This window comes from Phyllobates terribilis, unplaced genomic scaffold (genome assembly GCF_046119375.1).
Source record: "Phyllobates terribilis strain yellow unplaced genomic scaffold, ASM4611937v1 Scaffold_3__8_contigs__length_932513732, whole genome shotgun sequence".
Classification (NCBI taxonomy): Eukaryota; Metazoa; Chordata; class Amphibia; order Anura; family Dendrobatidae; genus Phyllobates; species Phyllobates terribilis.
This window is the reverse complement of record NW_027362763.1, coordinates 175435563-175462014: the sequence shown is the minus strand read 5'-3', so window position 1 is coordinate 175462014 and position 26452 is coordinate 175435563.

The window sequence follows — 26452 nt, the reverse complement described above, 5'->3', positions numbered from 1 at the left end:
AAAAAAATTATATTCAATTTGCAACCTGATGGAGGTAATTATAGATGGACTAATAGACCAAGTCCCACACACTGCTAGAAGCCCAAATATTTTTTCAGAGCTAGATGCAGAAAATAATTATATTCAATTTGCAACCGGATGGAGGTCAGTATAGATGGACTAATAGAACAAGTCCCACACACTGCTAGAAGCCCAAATATTTTTTCAGAGCTAGATGAAGAAAAAAATTATTTTTAAATTGCAACCTGATGGAGGTGAGTATAGATGGACTAATAGACCAAGTCCCACACACTGCTAGAAGCCCAAATATTTTTTCAGAGATAGATGCAGAAAAAAATTATATTCAATTTGCAACTTGATGGAGGTCAGTATAGATGGACTAATAGAACAAGTCCCACACACTGCTAGAAGCCCAAATATTTTTTCAGAGCTAGATGCAGAAAAAAATTATATTCAATTTGCAACCTGATGGAGGCCAGTATAGATGGACTAATAGACCAAGTCCCACACACTGCTAGAAGTCCAAATATTTTTTCAGAGCTAGATGCAGAAAAAAATTATATTCAATTTGCAACCTGATGGAGGTCAGTATAGATGGACTAATAGACCAAGTCCCACACACTGCTAGAAGTCCAAATATTTTTTCAGAGCTAGATGCAGAAAAAAATTATATTCAATTTGCAACCTGATGGAGGTCAGTATAGATGGACTATCAGAACAAGTCCCACAGACTGCTAGAAGCCCAAATATTTTTTCAGAGCTAGATGAAGAAAAAAATTATTTTTAATTTGCAACCTGATGGAGGTGAGTATAGATGGACTAATAGACCAAGTCCCACACACTGCTAGAAGCCCAAATATTTTTTCAGAGCTAGATGCAGAAAAAAATTATATTCAATTTGCAACCTGATGGAGGTCAGTATAGATGGACTAATAGAATGATGCTATGCCCAAAAGGTTTTACTTCACTAGGTGCAGTAAAAAAATTGGTATTCTATACACAGGTGGTGTAGCTTGCAACACAGATAGGCTACTCCACTGACTAACACACTCTGCAATAGGCCAAAAAGGATTAGCTTTGCTAGATTTAGCCAAATGTTGTGAAAAAAACTTGCACAGCACTGGCACAGACCTGCCTGGCAAAAACTGATAGGAACTGATGTAACTTAGTCCTGAAAAGGACTGCAATTATAATTAGTCTTTACTCCCAACCTATCTATTTAAGAGCACAGACCTGCCTGATAAAAGTCATAGGAAATGCTGTAACCTTGTCCTTAAAAGGACTGCAATCACAACTATTCCCTACTCCCAAGCTATCTGTAGATTTGTGCGAAAATTGGCTTGAAATTAACAAGGTATAGCGCACACAGCAACAGCGGTGCCGTCTAACACGCAGCTGCAGCAGTGAGAAAATGGTGGCGACCGGGAAAATGGCTGGGTCTTATAGGGCAAGGACATGTGACATACACTGCCAATGACACATGCCCTTGCTTGTGTGAAAAAAAGCACTTCGCTCCGTGTGTGCTCTGCTGATAGGCTGACAGATTGCACCTCCCCACTGTAAATGCGGGAAAGAGAAAAAAAATGGAGATCTTCATTATTCCTGCAGAGATCCATCCCCTGCCCCTCCCCCCGCCCCGCTGTACACTCAAACTGCGTATTAACATTAATTTTCATCATTACTGAGAAAAAATCCAGTTATGATTTTGGTGCACGAACAGTTATCGAACATAACCTCGAACAGCCGAATTTTTTTCAAATCGTTCGTGTTCGCCGAACGGCTCGAACACCGCCCAAAACAGCTCGAATTTGAGATTGGCGAACAGTTCGAGTCGAACAACGTTCATCTCTAGTGTTGAGCGCAAGTGCTCGCTACTTGAGTTTGCATCAGGTGCTTGGGTATGCACTAAGTATCGCGAGTGCTCAAGTGATATTCTCGAGTCTCTGCCCCATTTGCTTTGTGGCCAAAAAAACCTTGCGGGATTACCTGCCATGCACGAGCGACCACCGCATGGTTTTTTTTTTGGGTGACTAATAACCATGAAACATGCGGGGCAGGGACTCGAGCATGTCACTCGAGCACCCATGATACATGGTGCATAACTGAGTACCCGATGCAAACTCAAGTAGCGAGCACTTGCGCTCAAGACTAATGACAACTCATTCAATATGATGACCTAATGTTATCAAATCCTGTGTCGCACCTCTGGGTTCAAAATGTTCACTATACCCCTTGATAAAATCCTTGAGAGGTGTAGTTTCCAAAATGAGGTCACTTCTGGGGGGTTTCCACTATTTAGGCACATCAGGGGCTCTTCAAACACGACATGGCTTCTGCTTTCAATTCCAGCCAATTTTGCGTTCAAAAAGTCACACAATGCTCCTTTCCTTCTGAACTCTACCGTGCGCCCAAACACTGTATTTTCCCCACATATGGGGTACTGGCATACTCAGGAGAAATTGCACAACAGTTTTTGGGGTCCAATTTATCCTCTTACCCTTGTGAAAATAAAAAAAATTGTGGCTAAGACATTATTTTTGTGGAAAAAGTTTGATTTTTTTATTTTCACGGCTCCATGTTATAAACTTCTGCAAAGCACTTGGGGGTTCAGGGTGCTCACCACACATCTAGATAAGTTCCCTGAGGGGTCTAGTTTCCAAAATAGAGTCACTTGTGGGGTTTTTCCACTGTTTAGGCACATCAGGAGCACATCCGATAAGTATTCAAGTAAATTTTACATTCAAAAAGTCAAATGGTGCTCCTTCCCTTCCGAACCCTGCCGTGTGCCAAAACAGTGGTTTTCCCCCACATATGGGGTATCTGCTTACTCATGAGAAATTGCACAACAAACTGCGTCATGCAATTTCTCCTGTTACCCTTATGAAAATGGAAAATTGGGGGCTGAAAAACATTTTTGTGGGAAAAATGTGAAAATGTTATTTTTACGGCTCAATGTTATAAACTTCTGTGAAGCACCTGGGGGTTCAAGGTGCTCACCACACATCTAGATAAGTTCCCTGAGGGGTCTAGTTTCCAAAATGGTGTCACTTGTGGGAGATTACACTGTTTAGGCACATCAGGGGCTCTCCAAATTCAACATGGCGTCCACTAATTATTCAAGCAAATTTTACATTCAAAAGTCAAATGGCGCTCCTTCTCTTCCAAGCTCTGCCGTGTGCCCAAACAGTGGTTTTCCCCCAGATATAGGGTATCATCGTGCTCAGAAGGAATTGCACAACAAATTGCATCATGCAATTTCTCCTGTTACCCTCATGAAAATGCAAAATTGGAGGCTGAAAAACATTTTTGTTGCAAAATTGTGAAAATTTTATTTTTATGGCTCGATGTTCTAAACTTCTGTGAAGCACCTGGGGGTTCAAGGTGCTCACCACAAATCTAGATAAGTACCCTGAGGGGTCTAGTTTCCAAAATGGTGTCACTTGTGGGGGGTTTCTACTGTTTAGGCATATCAGGGGCTCTCCAAACGCAACATGGCGTCCGCTAATTATTCAAGCAAATTTTACATTCAAAAAGTCAAATGGCGCTCCTTCTCTTGCGAGCCCTGCCGTTCGCCCAAACAGTGTTTTTGCCCCATGTATGGGGTATCCGCGTGCTCAGGAGAAATTACACAACAAATATTGGGGTCCATTTTTTCCTGTTACCCCTGCGAAAATCAAAAAAATTGGGTCTAAAGTAACATTTTTGTGAAAAAAGTTAAATGTTAATTTTTTTCTTCTACATTCCAAAAATTCCTGTGAAGCACCTGAAGGGTTAATAAAGTTCTTGAATGTGGTTTTGAGCACCTTGAGGGGTGCAGTTTTTAGAATCGTGTCACTTTTGGGTATTTTCTGTCATAAAGACCTCTCAAAGTGACTTCAAATGTGATGTGGTCCCTAAAAAAATGGTTTTGTAAATTTTGTTGGAAAAATGAGAAATTGCTGGTCATGTTTTAGCACTTATAGTTCCCTAATAAAATTTTTTTTTTTTTCCAATATTGTGCAAATGTAAAGTAGACATGTGGGAAATGTTATTTATTAACTATTTTGTTTGACATATCTCTCTTATTTAAGGGAATAAAAATTAAAATTTTGAAAATTGCAAAATTTTCAACATTTTTGCCAAATTTCCATTTTTTTCACGAATAAACACAAGTGATATCGAAGAAATTTTACCACTATCATGAAGTACAATATGTCATGAAAAAACATCTCAGAATAAGCGGGATCCGTTGAAGCGTTCCAGAGTAATTACCTCATAAAGTGACAGTAGTCAGAATTGTAAAAATTGGCCCCGCCATTAACGTGCAAACCACCCTCTGTGGTAAAGGGGTTAAAGTCCTAACAGCCCCTTCTCATAACGACTCAACTCTCTTCCTCCAAAACCAGCTTCTCCACCATCACGGCAGATCATATTTACTGTCCAATTCACATCTTACCACCTGTGAACTTTACCTAATACCCCCCCACCTCATTCCAAACCATACCACAGTCTTCATCCCAAGCCTAACCCTCCTCTTCTACCTGTCTCTAACAACTCGCATATTCCCATCATTATTCAAACATACCTCGATCACACCCTTCCTCCAAAAGCCCTCCCATTACCTATCCTATGTTTAGCTATCGCCCCATCTCACTTCTCCCCTATGCCTCCAAACTACTGGATCAACACATCTATTTTGAATTGTCCTCCCACCTCTCCTTCTGCTCCCTCTTTGACAGCTTACAATAAGGTTTCCGACCTCACCATTCCACTGAAACTGCCCTGACTAAAGTTACCAGCCACCTACTAACTGCCAAATACAAGCCAGAATACTCTGTCTTCCTCCTCCTAGACCTATCATCTGCATTCGACACAGTAGACAATACCCTCTTACTACAGACTCTCATCTCCTGGCATCACAGATTTGGCCCTGTCTTGGATCCTTTCATACCTAACCGACAGGACATTCAGTGTCTCCCACTCACACACCACCTCCTCATCTCAACCCCGATGTGTCGGTTTCCCCTAAGGTTCAGATGTAGGAACCAGGCTCTTCTCCATCTACACTTTCAGCCTGGGACAGCTCATGATCTCACGGCTTTCAGTATCACCTCTATGCTGATGACACACAGATCTACCTCTCTGGACTTGATATCATCTCCTTACTAACCAGAATCCCACAATGTGTGTTTTGTATTTCATCTTTCCTCTCTGCTAGATTTGTAAAAATTAACATGGATAAAACAGAATGCATAATCTTTCCTCCATCTCATTTACCCCCCCATCTGACCTATTTATCAAAGTGAATGGCTGCCCACTTTCCCCAGTGTCCCGCAAGCTTGTCTCTGATCTGTCCTTCAAACGTCAGATCCAAGTCCTTTCCACTTGATGCTGACTCCAACTCCAAAGTATCTCAGGGATCTGCCCATTCCTCAACCATGAATGTAGAAAAACACCAATGCACACACTCATCATCTCCTGGCTCGACTACTACAAGCTCCTGCTCTGTGGCCTCTCTTCTACCACTCTTGCACCCCTTCAATCTATCCTAAACTGTGCTGGACGATTACCACCTGTTACCACCCCCACCACTATTCCCAGGCTTCTCCCCTCTATCAATCCCTGTGCTGGCTCCCTGTTGCCCAGAGACTCCAGTTGCAAAGCCTAACTTTGGCATACCAAGCCATTGAAACCTGTCTCCTTCATGCATGTGTGACGTCTCCCTGTACTAATTACCTGCACGCAACTTCCCATCGTTCCAAGATCTCCTTCTCTACTTCCCTCTTATCTCTTCTTGTCATGATTGTTATGATCTGCTACAGGGACTAAGGAAAGACAGGATATCTGTCCCTACAATAGAACTAAACTAGATCCCTACAATGTAACGGGGAACCTGATCCTGCGATCAGACCCGCTAAAGTCCTCGGCTAGTCTGTACGAAGACCTATAGATGTGAGGGAGGGATCCCTACAAGAACTAGGGACTGGGATAAGTTGGACACCTCCTAGCAGAAATAGTAGCAGTCAAAGACAAACACACAACAAAAAGCATAGAGGTCAGAAGACCTAGCAAAACTAACAGAGAACGGCAACAGAGCACCAAGCTAGCTCAAGAGTAGTAAATACAATGAAGTCCAGCAAGGCCAGGAGGGCGGAGCTGGATTAAATAGGCAAAAATGGTCATGTGACCAGCAAACTAAAAAAAAACTAACAGGAGAGTTCTAACAGTACCCCCTCTTCTAAGAGGATCCTCCGGATCCCCTAGGCCCGGGCTTACCAGGAAACCTCCTGTGAAACGCTCTGACAAGTCTGGAAGCAGAAACATCATCCGCCCTCACCCATGAGTTATCCTCAGGTCTGAAACCCTTCCAAGCGACGAGATACTGCCAACTCCCTCTATACCGTCTAGAATTTAGGATGCGGGAAATTTCATATTCCCCGTCCTCCACCACTGGAGGAACAGTGGCAGAGGCGTCACCATCGACACATCAGCTTTTTTCAACAGAGAAACATGAAACACCGGGTTAATCTTCCAGGACGTAGGAACCTCCAACCTAACAGCAGATTGGTTAACTATCTGAAGCACCTTAAAGGGCCCTACGAACTTGGGACCCAATTTTTCAGAAGGAATCCTCAATCGCAGATTCTTAGAGGACAACCAAACCATGTCACCAATAGCAAACAAAACCTCTTGCCGTTTCCTATCAAAGTACCTCTTAGATTTTTTGTTAGCCTCCTGAAGATTACCACGCACATCAATCCAAACTCTCTCCAAATCACCGGAAAAACTCTCCTCCTCAGGCACAGCCAAAACCAATTTGGAGAATGACCCAAAAGATGGATGTCTCCCAGAACAACAAAAAAAAGGCGAACACCCAGCAGAAGAGGATGTATGGTTGTTAAGAGCAAATTCAGCAAGTGGCAGAAACTCAGACCACCCCTCTTGATTGTCTGCCACAAAACAACGCAAGAACTGCTCAACATCCTGGTTCTTCCTTTCTGTCTGGCCATTAGACTCAGGATGATATCCGGATGAAAACGACAAATGAACTCCCAACCTGTCACAAAAGGCACGCCAAAAACGAGCCACGAACTGAGGTCCCCTAACAGAAACAATGTCAGTAGGAACACCATGTAGTCTGACAATTTCCTTGACAAAGGCCTTAGCGAGTGTCTTAGCGCAAGGCAGTTTGATGAAGGGAACCAAGTGACACATCTTGCTAAAACGGTCCACAACCACCCAGATGACCGTGAAACCTTCAGAGGGGGGGAAGGTCAGTAATAAAGTCCATAGCCAGATGTGTCCAAGGTGCACTAGGAACCTCCAGAGGGCAAAGCAACCCCGCAGCAGGAGCATGCGAAGACTTGGATCTAGCACACACAGTACATTGGCGCACCCACTTAATGACTTCCTTCTGCCATCCAGGCCACCAAAAACTGCGACCCACAAGTCTCTTGGTCTCAGAAATTCCTGGATGACCTGCCAACCGAGACTCATGACACTCAACAAACAAATCTCTCCTAAAGGTCCTAGGCACAAACAACCTCCCATGGGGAGTGTTAGATGGGGCATTCTCCTGAGCTTTAAGAATCTCATCCTCCAAAACGGAGTCCAAAGCAGCAATCACAACACCTTCTTGTAAAATGCTCTCCTCTTCCTCCTCAACACCGACCATGGGAGAAAAGCTGCGAGACAAAGCATCCGCTTTAACATTCTTGTTACCCGGGATGTAAGTAACGGAAAAATTAAACCGCAAGAAAAAAAGTGCCCACCTAGCCTGACGGGCATTCAAGCGCTTGGCAGCATCAAGATAGATCAGATTTTTATGATCAGTGAAAACCTGAATGGGAAATTCAGCACCTTCCAAGAGGTGATGCCAGTGTTCAAATGCGAGTTTAATCGCCAGCAATTCCCGATTACCAATATCGTAATTAAGTTCAGTCTCAGAAAAAATTTTTGAAAAAAAGGCACAGGGATGTACTCCATCCTTGTTTTCCTGAGACAACACCGCACCGACCCCCACCGAAGAAGCATCAACCTCAACCAAAAACGGCTTAGTCACATCAGGCTGCATAAGGAAGGGAGCAGAGCTGAACCTCTCCTTTAGAAACACAAAAGCTTCAATGGCCTCAGAAGTCCACTGAACCGCATTAGCACCTTTCCTGGTGAGATCGGTCAGCGGTTTGACAATAATAGAAATTTTTTTTATGAATTTTCTGTAATAATTGGCGAAACCCAAAAACCTCTGTATCGATTTCAAACCAATAGGCCTAGGCCATTCCTGCACAGCTTGAACTTTAACCGGGTCCATCTCAAAACCTTCACCGGAGATAATGTAGCCCAAAAAACTAATTCTCTGTACAGCGAACTCACATTTCTCCAGCTTAGTAAAAAGCGAATTGTCCATTAATAACTGTAATACCTCACGTACGCTCCGCCAATGAGACTCCAGATCAGGCGAATAAATCAGAATGTCATCCAAATACACAACCACATTTTTGCCGATTAAAGGTCTAAGGATGTCATTAATAAGATTCTGAAAAAATGCTGGAGCATTGGTAAGACCAAAAGGCATCACCAGATTCTCAAAATGACCCACAGGAGTGTTAAAAGCAGTCTTCCATTCATCACCCTCCTTCATGCGCAACAAATTGTATGCCCCCCGGAGATCAATTTTAGAGAACCACTTGGCCCCCACTAACTGGTTAAATAAATCAGGAATCAATGGCAGTGGGTAAGGATTGCGTACAGTAATTTTATTAATCTCACGAAAGTCCAGACAAGGACGTAAACCGCCATCTTTTTTTTTTACAAAAAAAAATCCAACAGCCACAGGAGACTTGGAAGGCCTAATGTGACCGGCGGCCAAGCTTGTCTGTATGTATTCCTCCAAAGCCTTTCTCTCAGGAATAGTAAGATTAAATAAACGACTTTTAGGAAGAGTCGCTCCAGGGACAAATTCAATGGTACAATCATAGTCTCTATGGGGAGGCAAAATTTGTGACTCCTCCTCAGAAAAAACTCTCCAAAAATCCTGAATAGGTACAGGTAATTCCCCTTTATCCACAGCAGCAATGCGCCCGTTACAACACTTGTCATAACACTTAGGGCTCCAGGACTTAATTTCATTGGTAGACCAATCCAGTACAGGATTGTGCAATTTTAACCAGGGTAACCCCAATATTACTGGAGAAGGCAAATTATCCAATACCACCAAATCCAAATTCTCTTGATGAATACCATTAATAGTGAGGGGAAATTCACAGACCTTATGAGTAACACTCTTCAAGGGAGAGCCATCAACAGAAACTACAGCAATAGGGGATGACAAAGTTTTAGATTCTAATCTAAGTTTTTCCAAGAATTCCCCATCAATCACATTCAGAGTAGAACCACAATCCACAAATACCCGAAATTCAATTAATTCATCCTGAGCAGCAGTAGTGGCAGATAGGAACACTCCCTTAGAATTTAAACAGGCTATACGTGCATGACTGACCATTTTTTTTCTTTCTTCATACGAAGCACACAGTTCTTAATAAAATGACCAGAATTTCCGCAATAGAAGCACAAGCCTTCAGAAAGCCTGTGGTCTTTTTCCTGAGAGCGGGGTGCCATTGCCCCAATCTCCATCGGCTCTCCATTGTCAGCACAGACCCTCTCAGGACTCGGAGCTGACATAGCAGAGGATTTGCTCTCATTAACCCTTGCACGCAGTCTCCTGTCCACCCGTATAGCTAATTGCATTGCCTCCTGCAAGTTTCCAGGTGTGGGATAAGCAATCAGTAAATCCTTAACCCTTTCACCTAGCCCTGCAAGAAACAAGCTTTTCAAAGCTGAATCGTTCCACCCCACCTGGGCAGAACACCGACGGAAGTGAGAACAATATTTTCCCACATTACCTGATCCCTTCCTCAGATGTCTCAATTCAGACTCAGCAGATGAGACACGATCAGGATCATCGTACAACAAACCCAAAGCAGAAAAAAAACTATCCACTGATCTAAAGCACGGATCACTAGGTTGGAGAGAGAAGGCCCATCCCTGAGGATCTTTGCGCAAAAGTGACATTATGAACCCTATGCGCTGTGATTCATCACCAGAGGATCCGGGTCTCAAACGAAAATACAATAAACAAGCATTTTTAAAAGAAAAAAAATCTTGTTGTTCGCCAAAAAATAGATCAGGCAGACGTACCTTTGGTTCCACAAAATGTGCTCCAGAACAGCTACTCACGTGTTGTTGGAGCTTGGCCACCTCCAGAGAGAGTCCCTGCAAGCGTTGAGCCAAATCTTGAACCGAGACCATGATGGAAAACTGGAGGTCTTTCCTTAGAGAAAATTTTTTTTTTTTTTTCTTTTAGGGCTGGACTTACTGTTATGATCTGCTACAGGGACTAAGGAAAGACAGGAGATCTGTCCCTACAATAGAACTAAACTAGATCCCTACGATGTAACGGGGAACCTGATCCTGCGATCAGACCCGCTAAAGTCCTCGGCTAGTCTGTACGAAGACCTATAGATGTGAGGGAGGGATCCCTACAAGAACTAGGGACTGGGATAAGTTGGACACCTCCTAGCAGAAATAGTAGCAGTCAAAGACAAACACACAACAAAAAGCATAGAGGTCAGAAGACCTAGCAAAACTAACAGAGAATGGCAACAGAGCACCAAGCTAGCTCAAGAGTAGTAAATACAATGAAGTCCAGCAAGGCCAGGAGGGCGGAGCCGGATTAAATAGGCAAAAATGGTCATGTGACCAGCAAACTAAAAAAAAACTAACAGGAGAGTTCTAACAATGATCGCATACAAGATTTGTCCCATGCATCTCCGCTACTGTGTATTGCTGTATCCCAGCACATCAGACTCTCGCCTACCATGCAAACCTTGAAAAGGAAGCTGAAGACCCACTTGTGACAAGCGTACAGTCTGCGGTAAGCCTCGCTCCAGAATACCACTGCATGGCTAGCTGTACCCTGACCTACTGTATCCTCACCCATCCCTTGTAGATTGTTTGTGTGCCCTTGTGGGCAGGGTCCTCTCTCCTCTTGCATCAGTTGATGAGTCACTGACGGTGACTCCTTTTCACATGTAAAGCGCCGCGGAATAAATGTCACTGTAATAGTAATAATAATTATAGTACTTCTAGTCTGGGTCAATTGATGGCACTTTCCAAGTGTCTACCCTTAATTTGATGTGTTTTGGCAGCTTTTGGGCCCGTTTTAAGGTGATGTGTATGCGCTTTTTTTGTCCTCCCATTGAATCCTATGGCGTTCGGTAACGTTAGATGATCATTCGACGAATAAATCAGCGAATATTGCAAATTCGGCGATCGTAATCCGAACCGAATATTGAAACATTAGCTCATTTCTAATGGTGAGGAGCAGAGGGGACAGACAGGTGAGTGGTAAGGTGAGTAGAAGTATTTATTTTTTCTTACGTTTATTATTCTCTGGTGTCTAAAATCAATAAGGGACAATAATTGACATTCAATTTTCGGAGTGTACCGTAACTTAATTGCAAATCAAATTTCCTGTGAAAATCCATGCAAGGTGGCAAATTCTAATTTTGCTAGAGCTTCTAAGTTTTAACATCAAGCCTTAAGAAGAAAAAAATTGTAAGGAGTACAAGATGAATTTGAACAAGTAAATAAATGACATGTTACAAAAATATATTAAAAAGATGTTTCATGTAAATATATTAAGGTGCACTGCATCTATCTTGAGACAAAAATAGATAAGTCTCCAGAAGTGACAACACTTTTTATCATAAAAACTGGGAGTCTGTGGGATAGCCAACTTTGGGAGATTGTTTCTGCTGTAACTATCGATAGCTTTAAAAAAAAAACGTGTTTGACTGCTTAAACAAGCTTAGTATAAGGCTGTGTGACCACGATGCGTTTTTTAAGAGTTTCCACAGAGGCAAAAACGCTGCAGAAACGCTTAAAAAACGCATGGTAGAAGGCCTGCCATGTCCCCCAAATTTCCGCTGCGGATTATCATTGCGGAAAAAAACGCAGCACTACCAATTATTTTGCTGAATTGCTGCGCTTTCGCCGCCATTAACTTGCATTAGAACGCGCCAATTCCGCAAGACTGCATCTGTACTTGCATAATTGGCGTGTTCTAATGTGCGGATGGTACCCGGGTGTAGAGGAGAGGAGAGTCTCATCCACACCCAGGTACCATTAAAAAAGCTGTAAAAAAAGAATAAAATAAAAAATAAATGTATACTTACCTTCTGGCGGCTCGCGCTGCGCTCCTCCTTGCTTCCCGGCACTTCGCGATAGAATGAAGGGCCTGCGCTGACGTCAGAGTCATGTGACAGGTCACGCGACGCTGACGTCGACAGGTCCTTCAGTGTACCGCTGCCGGCAGCCGGGACCGAGCGAAGCAAGACAGCGCGGGCCTTCGGAGGGTAAGTATATGTTTATTTTTTTATTTTTTTACATTCTCTCGGGTCACACCATATAAATCCATGCCGGTTGCATGGATTTATATAGTGTGACCAAGTTGTCAAGCACTTTCCAAGTGATGCTAAAATTGCTTGGAAAGTGCTTGTCAGCCCGCATGCGGAAATGCAAGTGAAAAACGCTTCACTTCCGCATGTCCGTGGCAGGAAAACGCATGTACAATCCACATGCGTATTTTTCTGCCAGGGAGATGCAGAAACGCTCAGGAAAAAATCCTGAGCATTTCTGCATCATGGGCACATAGCCTAAATTGAACATTGATCCATTCTGAGCATCCTTTGGAATCAGAAAGAATTTTTCCCTTCTTAGGTCAAAATGGTTTCTACTTTTTTTTTGCATTTCTCTGGATCAATAGAGGGAAAGTAACTTCTAAGATCTGACCTTATTCTCACTTTTGATTCACTTTCACTGTTTCCCCTAGCTGATAAACAGATATTTCTTCATTAGGTTAAGCATTTTCAAATTACAAATACATTTACTTACAGTATGCCAAAAGGAAGAACCAGGTGATGGCGCTATCTTTGCCACCAAGTGAGATCAAGGTGCAAGAACTTCAGGTTGCTTGTAAGTAAAAAAAAAATTTTTTTTTATTAATCACACTAATATAAAACAATAAAACCTATATACACAACGCATTTCGGCTGTTTACAGCCTTCTTCTGGTGTATGGAAAAAATTAACTTGACCCTTCTTTTATAGCCCTGTGCCAGAGTGAGAGAGAGAGGGGTTACAAAAAGAGGAAGAGGAGGAGTGCTTCATCCTGCATTGTTCTCAGTTTTTTTTTTTCCCTTTCCCTTGTGGATAAAAAATATAACTTCCCATTATCTAGAAAGCTAAAAAGTACCACTTCAATATAAAAATACACAACTGTTCTTTTGGTGATAAAAAGTATTGAATAAAAAAACAATGAAACAAAGAAAAAAAAAAAAAAAAAACAGGGCTATAAAACCAAAAAAAGAAAAACAGAGATGCACAATAAAATAAAGATCCATAATAAAAATGTATTTGTGATGATGATCAAACTTGTTCTAGTTTATCGTTCAGACCATCCGGAAATAAACTTTGCAATTTAAAAATCCAAAATGATTCTTTAGCATTCAATGTCTTTTTTCTATTTAGTGATTCTATATTGATTTGTTCCAGTGGTGTAACTTTGAGCACATCAAAGTTTTTATTGTGCTTCATCACTATATGTCTAGATAGACTTTGTTTCAAGAAACCATTTTTTACATTATGTCTGTGGCCATTCATGCGTGATCTCAGAGTCTGGGTGGTACGACCTACATATTGAAGACCACAGACACAGGTAACCACATAAATCACGTGATCGGAATTGCATGTTAGATTTTGTGAGATCTTATGTTTTTCTCCCGTACTATTACAATTAATTTCTTTAGCTCCATGATTTATAATCTTGTAGCAGCAGCATTTTTTTAGAAAGCATTTAGAGACTCCCCCCTCCTTTTTATAAACTGATGGATCAACACTAGTGTTGAGCGATACCTTCTGATATCAGGAAATATCGTATCGGATTGGATCGGGCCGATACCCAAAAAGTATCGGATATCGCCGATTCCGATACCGGAAACCAATGCAAGTCAATGGGACACAAATATCGGAATGAAAATAAACCCTTTCTTTCCTTGTAGGTTAATTCTACATGAAGTAAAACAACTAAGAATAATGTAGAATGTATTATGCGAAAAGCCGGCAATTCATCAGCGCATACACCGGTACCCGACAATTTACAACAGAAAGAATAGAGCTTCACACATAAATTAGGTAGATAGATCCATGTCAGTCACATATATATGAAGTACAGTGACAGTGTTGCTTACTGTACTTGTCATTTAGTGTAAAGGATTTATTTAAAAAAATAATAGTGTTTTCATGCACCGTCTCTTTAAAAAAGCCGGCCGGCAATTCAGCATCTGTACCCGACAATTTAGAATAGAAAGAATAGAGAATCACACATAGATTAGATAGATAGAAACATGTCAGTCACATATATATGAAGTACAGTGACAGTGTTGATTACTGTACTTGTTATTTAGTGTTAAAATAAAGGATTTATTTAAAAAAAAATTGGTGTGGGGTTCCCCTTAATTTTAGGCTCTAGCGGAGGTTAAGCAGACACTGAGGAGTGCAAGTATGCCTGCGCTTCTCAGTGTCTGCGGGATGACAGGCTGAATGGCAGCGTTCTGCTGCAGTCCAGCCTGTCATCTCGATGTAGCAGAGCTGAAGCTGTCGTGGGAACCATGGAAAGGTAAGGATGAGGTTGCTTTATTATTTTACTTTTATTGCAGGAGATCGTTGGCTTCAGCTGGAATGGGCGTGACGGTAAGTATGGTTTAATTTAGAACAATAAAGAATTGTGTGTTTATTTCAATTAAAGGACTTTATTCTGGGTGTTGTGTTTTTTTAAATACTTTACTAGAAATTCATGGTGGTCATGTCTAATATTGGCGTGACCCCATGAATTTCGGGCTTAGGGCCAGCTGATAATGCCAAGCTGGCCTTAACCCCTTTATTACCCAGTGAGCCACCGCACCAGGGCCCTGGATGAGTTGGGTACAGCGCCAGAAGATGGCGCTTCTATGAACGCGCCATTTTCTGGGGCGGCTGCGGACTGCAATTTGCAAATTTTAAAAAAAATTGATGTGGGGCTTGGCCCTATATTTGTGTCCAGTCAGGTACAGCAGGCAGGAACGGGCTGCCCCCAACCACCAGCTGCCTATTTGTACCTAGCCGGACACAACAATATAGTGAAGCCCTTTTTTTCTTAATTATTCCATGAATTTCATGAATTTAAAAAAAAAATACGTGGAGCTTCGACCTATTTTTGTGTCCAGCCAGGTACAACTAGGCAGCTGGGGGCTGGAATCTGCAGCGCAGGGAGGCCCAAGCTTTCTGGGCCCCACCCGCTGCAAATTGCAGTCCGCAGCCGCCCCGGAAAATGGCGCGTTCATAGAAGCGACATCTTCTGGCGCTGTACCCAACTCATCCAGGACCCTGGTGCGGTGGCTCACTGGGTAATAAAGGGGTTAAGGCCAGCTTGGCATTATCAGCTGGCCCTAAGCCCGAAATTCATGGGGTCACGCCAATATTAGACATGACCACCATGAATTTCTAGTAAAGTATTTAAAAAAAACACAAACACCCAGAAAAAAGTCCTTTAATTGAAATAAACACACAATTCTTTATTGTTCTAAATTAAACCAAACTTACAGTCACGCCCATTCCAGCTGAAGCCAACGATCTCCTGCAATAAAAGTAAAATAATAAAGCAACATCATCCTTACCTTTCCATGGCTCCCACGACAGCTTCAGCTCTGCTACATCGAGATGACAGGCTGGACCGCAGCAGAACGCTGCCATCCAGCCTGTCATCCCGCAGACACTGAGAAGCGCAGGCATGCTTGCGCTACTCAGTGTCTGGCTGTGACGGCATCCAGATGAGCCGAGGTCATGTCCAATGAACTCGGCGCACCTCATGCATGTCACTGACAGCGTGGGAAAATTCTCACGCTGAAGCGCTGAGTGCAGGAGAATTTTCCCACGCTGTCAGTGACGTGCATGAGGTGAGCTGAGTTCATTGGACATGACCTCACCTCATGTATGTCACTGACAGCGTGGGAGAATTCTCACGCTGAAGCGCTGAGTGCAGGAGAATTTTCCCACGCTGTCAGTGACGTGCATGAAGTGAGCTGAGTTCATTGGACATGACCTCGGCTCATCGTTATGCCGTCACAGCCTGACACTGAGGAGCGCAAGCATGCCTGCGCTTCTCAGTGTCTGCGGGATGACAGGCTGGATGGCAGCGTTCTGCTGCGGTCCAGCCTGTCATCTCGATGTAGCAGAGCTGAAGCTGTCGTGGGAACCATGGAAAGGTAAGGATGAGGTTGCTTTATTATTTTACTTTTATTGCAGGAGATCGTTGGCTTCAGCTGGAATGGGCGTGACGGTAAGTATGGTTTAATTTAGAACAATAAAGAATTGTGTGTTTATTTCAATTAAAGGACTTTATTCTGGGTGTTGTGTTTTTTTAAATACTTTACTAGAAATTCATGGTGGTCATGTCTAATATTGGCGTGACCCCATGAATTTCGGGCTTAGGGCCAGCTGAAAATGCCAAGCTGGCCTTAACCCCTTTATTACCCAGTGAGCCACCGCACCAGGGCCCTGGATGAGTTGGGTACAGCGCCAGAAGATGGCGCTTCTATGAACGCGCCATTTTCTGGGGCGGCTGCGGACTGCAATTTGCAAATTTTAAAAAAAATTGATGTGGGGCTTGGCCCTATATTTGTGTCCAGTCAGGTACAGCAGGCAGGAACGGGCTGCCCCCAACCACCAGCTGCCTATTTGTACCTAGCCGGACACAACAATATAGTGAAGCCCTTTTTTTCTTAATTATTCCATGAATTTCATGAATTTAAAAAAAAAATACGTGGAGCTTCGACCTATTTTTGTGTCCAGCCAGGTACAACTAGGCAGCTGGGGGCTGGAATCTGCAGCGCAGGGAGGCCCAAGCTTTCTGGGCCCCACCCGCTGCAAATTGCAGTCCGCAGCCGCCCCGGAAAATGGCGCGTTCATAGAAGCGACATCTTCTGGCGCTGTACCCAACTCATCCAGGACCCTGGTGCGGTGGCTCACTGGGTAATAAAGGGGTTAAGGCCAGCTTGGCATTATCAGCTGGCCCTAAGCCCGAAATTCATGGGGTCACGCCAATATTAGACATGACCACCATGAATTTCTAGTAAAGTATTTAAAAAAAACACAAACACCCAGAAAAAAGTCCTTTAATTGAAATAAACACACAATTCTTTATTGTTCTAAATTAAACCAAACTTACAGTCACGCCCATTCCAGCTGAAGCCAACGATCTCCTGCAATAAAAGTAAAATAATAAAGCAACATCATCCTTACCTTTCCATGGCTCCCACGACAGCTTCAGCTCTGCTACATCGAGATGACAGGCTGGACCGCAGCAGAACGCTGCCATCCAGCCTGTCATCCCGCAGACACTGAGAAGCGCAGGCATGCTTGCGCTACTCAGTGTCTGGCTGTGACGGCATCCAGATGAGCCGAGGTCATGTCCAATGAACTCGGCGCACCTCATGCATGTCACTGACAGCGTGGGAAAATTCTCACGCTGAAGCGCTGAGTGCAGGAGAATTTTCCCACGCTGTCAGTGACGTGCATGAGGTGAGCTGAGTTCATTGGACATGACCTCACCTCATGTATGTCACTGACAGCGTGGGAGAATTCTCACGCTGAAGCGCTGAGTGCAGGAGAATTTTCCCACGCTGTCAGTGACGTGCATGAAGTGAGCTGAGTTCATTGGACATGACCTCGGCTCATCGTTATGCCGTCACAGCCTGACACTGAGGAGCGCAAGCATGCCTGCGCTTCTCAGTGTCTGCGGGATGACAGGCTGGATGGCAGCGTTCTGCTGCGGTCCAGCCTGTCATCTCGATGTAGCAGAGCTGAAGCTGTCGTGGGAACCATGGAAAGGTAAGGATGAGGTTGCTTTATTATTTTACTTTTATTGCAGGAGATCGTTGGCTTCAGCTGGAATGGGCGTGACGGTAAGTATGGTTTAATTTAGAACAATAAAGAATTGTGTGTTTATTTCAATTAAAGGACTTTATTCTGGGTGTTGTGTTTTTTTAAATACTTTACTAGAAATTCATGGTGGTCATGTCTAATATTGGCGTGACCCCATGAATTTCGGGCTTAGGGCCAGCTGATAATGCCAAGCTGGCCTTAACCCCTTTATTACCCAGTGAGCCACCGCACCAGGGCCCTGGATGAGTTGGGTACAGCGCCAGAAGATGGCGCTTCTATGAACGCGCCATTTTCTGGGGCGGCTGCGGACTGCAATTTGCAAATTTTAAAAAAAATTGATGTGGGGCTTCGCCCTATATTTGTGTCCAGTCAGGTACAGCAGGCAGGAACGGGCTGCCCCCAACCACCAGCTGCCTATTTGTACCTAGCCGGACACAACAATATAGTGAAGCCCTTTTTTTCTTAATTATTCCATGAATTTCATGAATTTAAAAAAAAAATACGTGGCGCTTCGACCTATTTTTGTGTCCAGCCAGGTACAACTAGGCAGCTGGGGCTGGAATCTGCAGCGCAGGGAGGCCCAAGCTTTCTGGGCCCCACCCGCTGCAAATTGCAGTCCGCAGCCGCCCCGGAAAATGGCGCATTCATAGAAGCGACATCTTCTGGCGCTGTACCCAACTCATCCAGGACCCTGGTGCGGTGGCTCACTGGGTAAAAAAGGGGTTAAGGCCAGCTTGGCATTATCAGCTTGCCCTAAGCCCGAAATTCATGGGGTCACGCCAATATTAGACATGACCACCATGAATTTCTAGTAAAGTATTTAAAAAAAACACAAACACCCAGAAAAAAGTCCTTTAATTGAAATAAACACACAATTCTTTATTGTTCTAAATTAAACCAAACTTACAGTCACGCCCATTCCAGCTGAAGCCAACGATCTCCTGCAATAAAAGTAAAATAATAAAGCAACATCATCCTTACCTTTCCATGGCTCCCACGACAGCTTCAGCTCTGCTACATCGAGATGACAGGCTGGACCGCAGCAGAACGCTGCCATCCAGCCTGTCATCCCGCAGACACTGAGAAGCGCAGGCATGCTTGCGCTACTCAGTGTCTGGCTGTGACGGCATCAAGATGAGCCGAGGTCATGTCCAATGAACTCGGCGCACCTCATGCATGTCACTGACAGCGTGGGAAAATTCTCACGCTGAAGCGCTGAGTGCAGGAGAATTTTCCCACGCTGTCAGTGACGTGCATGAGGTGAGCTGAGTTCATTGGACATGACCTCGGCTCATCGTTATGCCGTCACAGCCTGACACTGAGGAGCGCAAGCATGCCTGCGCTTCTCAGTGTCTGCGGGATGACAGGCTGGATGGCAGCGTTCTGCTGCGGTCCAGCCTGTCATCTCGATGTAGCAGAGCTGAAGCTGTCGTGGGAACCATGGAAAGGTAAGGATGAGGTTGCTTTATTATTTTACTTTTATTGCAGGAGATCGTTGGGTTCAGCTGGAATGGGCGTTACTGTAAGTATGGTTTAATTTAGAACAATAAAGAATTGTGTCTTTATTTCAATTAAAGGACTTTTTTCTGGGTGTTTGTGTTTTTTTAAATACTTTACTAGAAATTCATGGCGGTCATGTCTAATATTGGCGTGACCCCATGAATTTCGGGCTTAGGGCCAGCTGATAATGCCAAGCTGGCCTTAACCCCTTTATTACCCAGTGAGCCACCGCACCAGGGCCCTGGATGAGTTGGGTACAGCGCCAGAAGATGGCGCTTCAATGAACGAGCCATTTTCCGGGGCGGCTGCGGACTGCAATTTTCAGCGGGTGGGGCCCAGAAAGCTTGGGCCTCCCTGCGCTGCAGATTCCAGCCCCCAGCTGCCTAGTTGTACCTGGCTGGACACAAAAATAGGGCGAAGCCCCACGTATTTTTTTTTTAAATTATTTCATGAAATTCATGGAATAATTAAGAAAAAAAGGGCTTCCCTATATTGTTGTGTCCGGCTAGGTACAAATAGGCAGCTGGTGGTTGGGGGCAGCCCGTTCCTGCCTGCTGTACCTGGCTGGACACAAATATAGGGCGAAGCCCCACATAAATTTTTTTTAATTATTTCATGAATTTCCTGAAATAATTAAAAAAAATTGACGTGGGGCTTCGCACTATATTTGTGTCCAGCCAGGTACAGCAGGCAGGAACGGGCTGCCCCCAACCACCAGCTGCCTATTTGTACCTGGTTGGACACAACAATATAGGGAAGCCCTTTTTTTCTTAATTATTCCATGAATTTCATGAAATAATTAAAAAAAAAAAAAACGTGGAGCTTCTCCCTATTTTTGTGTCCAGCCAGGTACAACTAGGCAGCTGGGGGATGGAATCTGCAGCGCAGGTAGGCCCAAGCTTTCTGCCCCCCCCCCCACTGAAAATTGCAGTCCGCAGCCGCCCCGGAAAATGGCGCGTTCATAGAAGCTGGATGCTGTACCTGGCTGGCATACAAAAATATGGCGAAGCCCACGTCAAAAGTTTTGGGAAAAATTAATTAAAAAATAAATAATAATTTAGGGACTGCATCTTTATTAACTCCTCAAATGTCATTTAGTGTTATAATAAAGGATTTATTTTAAAAAAAAATGGCGTGGGATCCCCCATAATTTTAGTCTCTAGCGGAGGTTAAGCAGACGGCTGGGGCAGATGTTTGAAGCCTGGGAAGGGGGTAAAACCCACGGAGCTTCCCAGGCTACTAATATCAGTCCCCAGCTGAATACCTAGCCTTTACTAGCTATTAAAATGGGGGGACCCCCCAAAAAAAATGACGTGTGGTCCCCCCTATTTTAATAGCTAGCAAAGGCTAGGCAGACAGCTGGGGGCTGATATTAATAGCCCAGGAAGGGTGCCATGAATAATGGCCCCCTCCCAGGCTAGAAACACCAGCCATCAGCCGCCCCAGAAATGGCGCATCCATATGATGCGCCAATTCTGGCACTTAGCCTCGCTCTTCCACGCTGCCCTGGTGCGGTGGCAGGGGGTAATAGTGGTGGGGTTCATGTCAGCGCCAGCTGCCATGAAGCCCAGGTTAGTAATGATGGGCGTCTATAAGACACCCCCATTACTAACCTACAAAGTGTTAAAAAGAAAAAACACACTACACCCAGAAAAAAATAATTTATTTGAAATAAAACAGACCATTTTATTTAATTCTTAGTTTACTAAAAATAATAGTTACCTGTCCACGTTCCTGCGCTGATCTCCCATGCACAGCTGTCACATCTGGAGATGGTGACAGCTGTGCATGGCTGCTGTAAGCTCACACTGCCGGGAACACGTCCGCTCCCAGCAGCGGGAGCCACTGACTGAGGTCACCGGAGTGCATTCAGTCAGCGCTGCTCCGGAGACCTCCTTTACGGCAGTGCTGTACCGTGGGAATTTCTCACGATACAGCAGGGCCGTAAAGGAGCTAACCGGAGCAGCGCTGCCTGAACTCCGGTGAACCCTTACGGCCCCGTCATTCTAGCGGCGGCAGCGGTTCAGAGCGGTCACATTCTATGTGGCTGCTCTGAACTGGAGATCTTCGTGGGACACTCGTGGACTACTATGGAGGGGTAAGGATAAGGTTGTGGTTTATTATTTTATATTTTATTACAGAAGATCGATGGCTTCGGGGAATTAGGTGTCTAGGTGAGTATAGGTGTAGTTTTTTATTTTTTACTTTATTTTAGGTGGCGATCGGCGGGGACAGGTAATGTATGAACTAATTTATTGTAGGTAACCACTGGCCACCAATGACATGTATTTAAAATTTATTGGGGACACAGTAGGGCAATTTAAATAGCAGGATCAGGCTGATGGGAACTACTGCTCCCATCGAGCTGATCCTGCTGGCACGAGTGGACGGGGGACAGACATAGGCCGATGGGAGTAGTAGTGTCACATCGGCCTATGTCTGCCTGCACGCACACACCCCCAGACATCACACAGACACCGCACACACCCGCAGACATCGCACAGACACCGCGCACACCTGCACACATCGCACAGACACCCGCACACATCGCACAGACACCCACACACACCAATCATGACGGGTCTGGGAGGTGAGGCTGACCTGTGCGGCCGTGGGAAAGTTCATGTGAGTTCATGCAGTCAAGCATGAACTCACATGAACCCTCCGAGGGCACCGCGGCTACTTCAAATGAACAGCTGATCGGCATCAGCTGATACTTCAGCTGTTCATTTGAAATAACCGGCGGGAAAGCGCAGCACAGAACGGGAAAGCCGGCGGTGTAGTCTTTTCACTGCCGGCTTCCCCGCCCGGGTCCTTCGCTCCCCGCTCCTTGGTGCTGCGCTTCCCGCCCGGTCCTAACTTACGATCGGGATGGGAGGTGGCGAGGGGAGCGGAGGATCGGGGTGGGAGGCTGCGGGGAAGCAGTATGGGGCTGTGTGATTGTTTAAAAGCCGGCGGCTTTTTACCGCGCGCCGGCTTTTAAACAATCAGGAGAATTCTCCCCCGCTGGGATGGCATTCTGATGACAGGCTGGATCTCAGCTGAGCGCTGCCACCCAGCTTATCATCCTTCACAGACACTGCAGAGCGCAGGCATTATGGGAACTTCCGATTCCGGTATTTGATATTGTAAAAGTATCGGAATTAAGTATCGGAATTCCGATACCGCGAATATCGGCCGATACCCGATATTTCAGTATCGGAATGCTCAACACTAATCAACACTGATTTTTTGGGGTCTTTTTTTCTTCATTTTACTTGGAGCTATCATATTTTTTACTTTTGTGCCCCTTCTGAAAGTAATTTGTGGTTCTTTTGGTAAAATTGTTTTTAATATAGGGTCCTTTTGCAATAAGTACCAATATTTCTTTAAAGTGTTGCGGATATACTGAATACCCCGGTTATATGCCATAATGAAATTGTGTCTCCAAAGGTTTTTATCTTCCTTACTTTCTTCTCCCTTCTTATTTTGTTTATTGAGACAATCAAATTGCGTTAAATTAAAAAAATTTTGAAAAGCTGTTTCAACAATTCCATGGGATATCTTTTTTCTTTGAACTTTTTTTCAAGAATTTTTGATTGATTTATGTAATCAGATGTTAAGGTACAATTTCTCCTGATTCGGTGAAATTCACTTGTTGGGATATTCTTTTTCCATTTCGGGAAATGAGCACTATTGAAGTCTAAATACCCATTTCCATCGACTGTTTTGAAGTGTGTTTTGCTCATGATGGTCTTATCCATATGAAATAATTCCAGATCTAGATATATAATTTTGTCACTCGCTATATGAGCTGTGAATGTGAGGCCCCATTTATTCGCATTGAGTCCTCTCACAAATTTTGTAGCCTCCTGTTCCGTACCGCTCCATATAATAATCAGGTCATCAATATATCTACGGTAGTATTTGATGTATGCTTTATATTCATGTGACATAATTGACGATAGGGACTCGAATCGCCCCATGAACAGATTTGCGAAACTTGGGGCCACCCGAGTCCTCATTGCGGTCCCAAGCCGCTGCAGGTATAATTTATCCTCGAACATAAAGAGGTTGTGCTCTAATATAAAATGCAGACCTGCTAGCAAAAAAAGCTTTTGCTCAGTTTTTAAGGTAGGATCTGTGTGTTCAGGTAAAATTCTACACAATCTAGTCCCAATTTGTGTCCGATATTGGAATAGAGTGATGTGACATCCAGTGTTATAAATAAATAAAATAATTCTCCTCCCATACGATTTCTTTTGTCTCTTTGATCAATTGTGCCGACTAGCTCAAATAAGAGGGAAGTTGGATAACAAACTCCTGTAGTTAGAGATCTATATAATGTGAGAGGGAGCTAGTGAGGGATCCTATGCCCGATATAATGGGGCGACCTGGGGGTTCTTTTAAACTCTTATGGATTTTTGGGAGATGGTAGAATATTGCTCTAGTTGGAGCAGAGTTGGTCAAAAAACGTTTTTCTTTTTTGTTTAATACTTTTTCTTTGTAGGCTTTGTTTATCAGTTCTAAATATTGTAATTCAAATTGGGGTGATGGATCCCATTCAACTAATGTATATTATTTGTTATCCGACAAAATCTTATATGCCACCCTAACATAATCATCTGTATCTTGTAGAATGACTCCACCCCCTTTATCTGCCTATCTGATTACAATATTTCCATTCGATTGTAAACTTTGTAATGCTTCTTTTTCTTTTCTAGTGAGATTATTGTCTCTTTTTTGTGCAGTACCACTTTTTTTAAAATCCTCTGCCACTAAGGAGTAAAATGTATCCAAATAATGTCCCCGGTGGTGAAGGGGGTAAAAATTTGAGCTAGGTCTCACATCCTGATGTCTGAAATCATCAGTTGACACATTGGTTTCAGTATGTGAGTTTTTCATCAGGGCAAAATGTCTGCTGAGTGTTAATTTCCTCACAAAATTATTTAGATCAAGAAAAAGTTGAAAATCATTGCTGTTTTGCGCAGGACAAAAATTTAGACCCTTACTTAATAAAGAGTTTTCTCCCTCAGTGAGAGTATGGCTAGAGAGATTAAAAATCTTAACTGTTTGTGTTTTATTTGATTTTTCATCCTCACTTCTCATTTCATTAGAATTGGTATTTATTTTCTTTTTTGTTTTATTTCTATGTTTTCTTCCTCCTCGCTTCCCCCTGGTCTTTCTTTTCTTTTGCGGGAGACCAGTGGGGCAAAATAATATTTTATTGTGCTTCACACCAAAAGGGGTGGTGTTTTTGTAGTCGGTAGCAAAGTGACTGAGGGAGTTGTGGGCGATTGTGGAAGTGGTGGACGCGTGGGTCCTATTTCTAAAAAAGAAATGTGTGAAGCAATACTGGCTGATGAGGGAGAAACAGGTGGTGGAGAAGGTTGTTGTAGTTCTGGGTGGAGGAGATGTAGGAGAATTCATGTAAGGTGAGTTCACTGAGATTTAATGGAAGATCTGAGAACTCTTCATGAGGGAATTGCAATACTGGAAGCCTGGGAGAATGTGTGGTAACAGAATTGGTAGTGGGTCGACACCCAAAAATAATAGGCTCAGTTGCTTCTGTGGTAGTATGACTGATCGAATTTTGATGCTAATGGAGGTGAGGGAATGGTAGGTGGATGAACTGGGGGAGGGGGAAGTGAAGTGGGAAGATGGTTGTGTCCCTGCAGGGAAGGTAACCTGGGATTTGGTGCTGGGAATGAAGCTGTTTGGATTGCTGTTTTACTGCTGGTATTGTGGGTAATTGTATCTGCTTTCCTTGCCTCCAAGTTGGTACGTCTTTAAGCCTGGTTCAAGGATTGTGCAGACCAGTTTGGCTCCTGCTGATACTTTGTATTTGTGGGAAAGAAAGACCGGGATTTTATTGCTCCCTTGACAGTAAAAGGAAATGCATTTGATTTATGGGTGAGTCTATTATTATTTGTGTAGTTGTTTTTGTTAATATTTTTGAAAGAGTTATTGTATGGTTTTGGCGGCACTTTATAGTTTGAATTTGCACTTGCCGCTGTCAGCAGGGATGGTTCATTAGGTGTGTATGAATCTCGTTTCAATTTGCTGGCTTTTCTTTCTGCCAGCTCTCTCTCATATATTCTCAATCTCGATATTATATTTTTATTTATTTTCATCATAAGAAGGGAAAGAATTGTATTTATCTAGATCTGATAGTAGGGCTTCACAACGTGATGCCGCTTGGGATGCCAAATTCTTTTGTTTGGTAATCAAAATATTTAATAAATTCTTAGAACACTCCTCCTCTTCCTCTTTTTGTAACCCCTCCCTCTCTCACTCTGGCAAAGGGCTATAAAAGAAGGGTCAAGTTAATTTTTTCCATACACCTGAAAAAGGCTGTAAACAGCCGAAACGCGTTGTGTATATAGGTTTTATTGTTTTATATTAGTGTGATTAATAAAATTTTTTTTTTTTTTTACTTACAAGCAACCTGAAGTTCTTGAAACTTGGTCTCACTTGGTGGCAAAGATAGTGCCATCACCTGGTTCTTCCTTTTGGCATTCTCTTTGTGGGATATCTCAGGATTCAATCCAACCTCACCAGGTCGGCCGCAGTCCTTTGCAAATTCATCCATACTACAAGCGGGAGTTGTGCCTCTGTTTGCACAACCGCATCAGGTGAGCAATTTCCTATAGATACTCACCCTTTTAATTGATCAAATCTTTCTACGCTTAGATAGCGCCACGTTTTTTCTCCTTTAGGAAATCTATTATCATTTACTTACAGTATATGTATTAAAAGATTTGTTCCATAATTTTCTATGCCCCTCTGCAGCATTGGAAGTGGCACTGAAGCTGGCCAGATCCAGAAATCCAGCCAGCTTCATAGCAGTGCTTACAAGGTCCAAGAAAATGACCAGCACTTCTGAACAGAATAATGCAAATGTGAACAGGTGCAAGTTGCTATTACTTCATATTATACAAGCACTAATTAAAAAC